Source organism: Tursiops truncatus, chromosome 11, assembly GCF_011762595.2.
Source record: "Tursiops truncatus isolate mTurTru1 chromosome 11, mTurTru1.mat.Y, whole genome shotgun sequence".
In the NCBI taxonomy this organism is placed as follows: Eukaryota; Metazoa; Chordata; class Mammalia; order Artiodactyla; family Delphinidae; genus Tursiops; species Tursiops truncatus.
Window position 1 is genome coordinate 78543961 of NC_047044.1, and position 6183 is coordinate 78550143.

General features: G+C 42.5%; 1 long non-coding RNA gene across 1 annotated transcript; it reads right to left on the reverse strand.

Moving 5' to 3' along the window:
- Positions 1–210: 210 nt before the first annotated feature.
- Positions 211–5637, reverse strand: LOC109550421 (uncharacterized). The gene is made up of 2 exons (XR_002176933.3): positions 4892–5637; positions 211–3270 (listed from the first exon to the last, which is right to left on the reverse strand). It is a non-coding gene; the product is annotated as an uncharacterized lncRNA (long non-coding RNA).
- Positions 5638–6183: the final 546 nt, after the last annotated feature.

Here is a 6183-nt window from a genome sequence, read left to right on the forward strand (position 1 = left end):
AGGGGTAAGCAGAGTGAATATTCTCTGGGAGGTTCTTAGAAGACAAGGGCCTTGGGAATTCCCTGGCAGTCCAATGGGGTTAGCACTCTGAGCTCTCACTGCTGAGGGTCCCTGTTCAATCCCTGGTTGGGGAACAAAAAAATCCCACAAACCGTGTGGTGCAGCCAAAAGAAAAAAATAAACAAACCAAAAAAAACAGACAAGGGCCTGAAATCAAAAGAAATTTAATATTCAAAACAAAGCACTGCATTATCTCAATTATTTCATTGTTAATGTAGAATTCATCATTTATGAAAATGTGGGCAAAAAAGTATTTACAATGTAATATTATCTTCTGGATTCAATATTATAAGAGAAGTAAACATTTCTAGTTTCTCTCTTCCTCCTTCTCTCTTACTTGCTTGCTTTTGTCTTCCCCCTTGCTCTCATTCTCTCTATTTACATGTTAAGTGGGGATGATATTGCTAAACTTATAAGCTTGCAATGAGAATTTAATGAGAAAAATGTATACAAAAGTGAAGAGCATAGTACATAAACCACAGTAGCTTCTCAATGAAAATTTCTCTTTCTTTTCTTTCTGGTCAATTGAAAATTGTATAAAATAAATTGCATATATATCAATTAGAAGAATTACTTTAGGATCAGAAATTGCATATCTTATAGAAAAAAAATCAAAGCTGATGCTTATTATCAAATAGAAAATTAGCCTATGGAAATAAAGGACATACACAGCAACTGATTTTGTTAATAGTTGTTTCTTCACTTTGAAAGATGTTCTTTTACTGTTGATTGGTGACCTTATTAGGGACTACACCAGAGCAGGATGATATTTTTCTCCCTACAAGTAACCTTAAAAACTAAATATCGGGCTTCCCTGGTGGCGCAGTGGTTGAGAGTCCACCTGCCGATGCAGGGAACACGGGTTCATGCCGCGTTCCGGGATGATCCCACATGCCGTGGAGCGGCTGGGCCCGTGAGCCATGTCCGCTGAGCCTTCGCGTCCGCAGCCTGTGCTCCGCAACGGGAGAGGCCACAACAGTGAGAGGCCGGCGTACCACAAAAAAAAAAATCAAAAAAAACTAAAAAAACCCTAAATATCCAGTGTAGACACAACTGCTCATTCCCACAGATTCAGTGGGGAATGTATGTCCTAGCAGTCCTGAGTAAAATTGTTAAATAAACCAAACTGAGAAAACTTAACCCCAAGCTTAATCGAGCAATTTGCTGGTCTTGTGTATATCTGGCAATTGGTTAACTTTAGTTGTGATATGTATCATAAGCTACAAAACGTCTAAGAAGGGAGAAATGGGCTGATACCAGTCAATTTTTTAAAAAGTAAATAGTTTATTTTTAACAGCCATCTACATAATGTTTACTATCTTCCTGGTTGTAAGGACATCACACATTTAATTCATTTAGTCCTCATCACAACCCCATGCCAAAGGTACCAAGGTTACCCCCATTTTGCAGATTAGGAAAATGAGGCACAGAGAAGTGATTTGTCCAGGTCACTGTTGAATGAATTTTGTTGGGGCTCATTGTTAGGCTCCCCATTGTCAGTCTGCAGGCTCTGATTCCTGTGCTGGCTCATGATTCAGTTTTGTTCCTGGGATGTGTCTATGTTCTAACCTCCTTGGCTCTGTGCTTCTGGTTTCTGACACCTTGCCCTCAGGCTTTGGTCTTCTGGCTCCCCTAGTGAAATGGGCCTTACCTCACCTATAGCCTTTTAGGTTGTATGGAAAAGACCTGCTCACGTTATATGAAATGGCAGGGCCTTGTAGGGATTACCAAATAGTGAGAAAGCAACAAAACCCATCTTAGCTGCTGCAGGTTTGGGCTGAATCCCAGGGATTCCGAGGCCAGACGGAACTGACAGCAGGTATGAGGGAGAACTGTCAACAGCTCATTGTTAAACAAGATACAACAGCTCCCCAAGTGATTCAGTCATCTTATTGTTACCTCAGAACAGGCATCCATGAATCCCTGCTGCTTTTGGACTAAGGGCATTTTTTTTTTTTTTTTTTTTTTTTTTTTGCGATATGCGGGCCTCTCACTGTTGTGGCCTCTCCCGTTGCGGAGCACAGGCTCCAGACGCCCAGGCTCAGCGGCCAAGGCTCACGGGCCCAGCCGCTCCGCAGAATGTGGGATCTTCCCAGACCGGGGCACAAACCCGTGTCCTCTGCAACGGCAGGCAGACTCTCAACCACTGCACCACCAGGGAAGCCCGGACTAAGGGCATTTTATCACCTTCCCACACAAAGAGTGGACTTTGGGACCAAATCACTTCTCTGCTAGTTGACCTCCTTCACTAGAATCCATAGCTGCTTTTGACCTGGGCACCAATTCCTGGTTCCTTCAGTCATGACTAGAGTGACAGGCTTTGCAACTTTACAACGACTCACCGATGAGTTTTTCTCTGAGGGGAGCGCTGGGCATGGAGGATGCTCAGAGGTTCACACACTCCTGTGCGATGCAGATGTCCACAGCCTCATGTTGATTGCATTGCCCAGCTGGCTCCTCCAAAACCAAGGACTGAGTTTGGTGCCTGGTCACATAGTCTCTATCATTCCAATGGATTTTTGGAATCTCTCCTCCTGATTGTAACAATCCTGTGATGATACTTCCATGTATACCTCTACCCAAACTCCAAATTTCCTGGGTCCACACTAACCTCATTATCTTCCCCCAGACCTACTCTTCCTCCTGTTTGACCGATATAGGCGAATAGCCTCACCATGTTTCTAGCAGAGCAGGGAGAGAAACTTTTAGGTTAATTATTTTCAATGTTTATTCAGCATTCCCTCCATCTTCTAAATGTCTGCCAATCCAGGCCCTCCTGCTCTACTCCCACTGTCTTCTCCATAGTTCATGTCACCATACTTTCTAGGCTGTGATTACAGTAGCCTCTTAAATACCTCTGTCTTGGCTCTTCCAAGAGTTACTTTTCCTCAAACAAAAATGTTTGAGGAAAACATTGCTAATGAAAATGGTTGATGCATCTCTAGAATTTTAATTATTTTAGGCTTGTACATAACAGTTCTTCAAGGTCTGGCCTTACATGGCTTTTCTGGACACTTCTGCTGTTCTTCCTCCTGTCTTCTTTGTGCCAGCCCCGTGGAGCCATTTGCTGTGAGGATAGCCTTCCATGCCTGCCCTTAGGGCCTTCACAAATGCTTTTTCTCTTCCTGGAATGTGTCCTTTAACTGCTGGGTCTCCTTCATCTTGATATCTTCTCATCAGAGGGTAAGGCACTCATCTCAGGCACAAAATCTAAGGAGGTGACAGTAAATGCAGTGATCAAGATCAATAATACATTAATGCAATAGCTAAAGAAATCCACAATAAACAAAATATTCAAACTTGAAATAAAGACAGGAATTGATCCTGCATTTCCACGACCCTGCCTTACTCACCTCACCCAAATGGCAGCCCCTGTTCCAATAATACTTTATACAAATAAGCAGGCAAGCTGCAGGCTGCAGTTTGCCAATTCAACTTTTTAAAACATTGCATTAAAATATTATCTCTGGGCTTCCCTGGTGGCACAGTGGTGGACAGTCAGCCTGCCGATGCAGGGGACACGGGTTCGTGCCCTGGTCCGGGAGGATCCCACATGCCATGGAGCGGCTAAGCCCGTGAGCCATGGCCGCTGAGCCTGCACGTCCGGAGCCTGTGCTCCGCAATGGGAGAGGCCACAGCAGTGAGAGGTCTGTGTAACACACACAAAAAAAAAAAAAAAAAAAAAAAAAAAAAAATATATATATATATATATATATATATATAATTTCTATTAGTTATTGAGTATTTTGGCCCCCTTTAAATTTTGTGCCTGAGGCAAGTGCCTTGCTGTATCACCCTAGGCCTGGCCCTGTTGTAGACACTGTTTCCCATCAAGACTCAGCTCAAGCAACACTTCATTTAGGAAACCTGTCCCCCCGCAATCTGATGTGCTCCTAGAACATACCTCTGTTAGAGCATTTTCTACACTACGTGTAATTGTTAGCTTACTTGTCAGCCTCCCAGCTAATTGATATGTTCCTTAAGTGCATAAACACTTGTCTACGTTGGATTACCTCCCCAATTTAACAATAATAACAGCTATTTTTAAATGTTGAACACCTTATACGTATCATACACTGTACTAAGCACTTTGAAATTTCACCCTAATCCTTACAATGCATAGGGTAGGATTCTTACTCTCATTCAGTAATTTGGGAAATGAAACACACAGTGATTAACTAATATGCAGCTAATAATTGATGGAGCCAGCTTTCAAACTGCCCACCTCCAGATCTCATGTATTTCCCATTAAACAATTTTGCTCAGTGTATCTATTCAGAGGGGCAACAGCTTAAAGGTTCTACAGATGAGGGGGGCTTGCAGACACATCTCAAGGTCTGTGTCCTCAAAATTTTACCCCAGAAAATTTTTGTGCCATAATGGAGCTGATTGTCTAAGAGTAAGATGGTGTCGCTGCCCGGTGGGGACAGTTCTCCTCACCCTGAGCTGACAAGCCCCTAAAGAAGGTTGTCAGATGACAGAGGCCACTTGGAAGGCACATGGGGGCAGCAGCTACAGTGTGTGAGCCGAAATACAGGGTTGCCCAGGGAGCAGCATCCAGCAGCTTTCATTTTGGTTATTTTTTTCATTGCTCTTGAGAAACTCTTTTTTTAATCACCAAAGTCAAATATTCCCATTTGAAAAACTTAGCAAATACATTTCGACCAAGGAAACCCCACCAGGGGTTGACCCCACCACCCTGAGATAAAGTCTGTGAACATTTGCTCCATGGCCATCTCAACCATCTCTCTGTTGCTAAGCTTGGCGCTGCTGTCAGGATACTGGCTCTGCCCTTGTCCCCTCACCAGGACTGCTTGCTTCTCCTTCTTACCTGCAGTGTTTCAGCCTGAGACTTCAGCTTGTATGACAGCAGCCCCTTTCTGTCCTGGGCACACTGCTAGGCTCTGTTTCTGCCAGCTTCCATGAAACAGGATGCAACAAAGATTTTGATGCACAATCACATTTTGTTATTTTGTGTGTGGGTATTGTGGTATGAAACAGGTACTATGAAGAGAATCTAACATGTTAAAATTTCATATAGTTCAGGCAATTTCACCATGTTGAAAAGCACTCAGTGACCCCACTGGGGGTGCTGGGGCAGCTCAGATACTATGATATAAGCAATTTCTCTTGCTCTCCCCTCTCCTGTGCTTCTAAGGTAGGCCCTGCTCTCAGCCTGTTCTTAGCCTGTGTAAGTTCAGATCACTATCTCACATTCTCCATGTCTTCATTCTACCTGTTGTCCGCAGGTTCTGACCTTCTTCCACCCCTCAGTTTTCTGTCACCTACCTCTTTTTTCTCCTTTTTTGATAATTTTCTATTTCCATCCTATGGTACCACCTCTACACATCTCTGCCTAGCTAATTATGTCCAGTTCCTCTCCCTTTCCCTTGTTCTATACTCCGTCATCTCTTGGTCTATTCCCCAACCTCCAATTCCTCTGTAGGCCTCCAATTAGCTTAATTGAATCTAGGTCACTTATGCTTTAGAATACCATCTTCATAGTACACACATTCATTTTCAAAGCAACACAAAGAGATTTTTGCCACTTCCAAAAATAACTAAGACTGTTCCTCACACACATTTAAAATTCAACCTAGACAACTCTAACTCTTCTGGCATAATCATCTTTTTATGGAGATGAGTTTTTTGTACTACTCGTACTCCTATTTGTGACTGGTAAGGTCGGTTTGGTTTCTTATAGCTCATGCTTTCATGCCACCTGAATTGTGGACATAAATTCAAGGAAATGTCTGACTTCTAAAAATAACATAGCTTTTGGATGAATAATAATAGCTAACCCTTAAATAACGCCTACTACACACCACATCACTGTAAGTGCTTTTTATATATAAGTTCGTTCAATTCACACGACCACCCTAGGAAGTAGGCACTAGTATTATCCCCACTTTACAGCTGAAACAATTGAAAAATTAATCGGAGTAAATTACATTTAGGAAAAACTTCAAAATTGATGACAGTGGAGAATGGTAGTAGTATCTTAACCTGAAATTGTGTCTCTCTGTGTGTGTATGTGTGTGTATAAATGTGAGCAAAACTGTATTTCTATATTCATGGCTGTGACATACTTGTCCTCTTGGAAAATGGTGTAACAACTTTTCT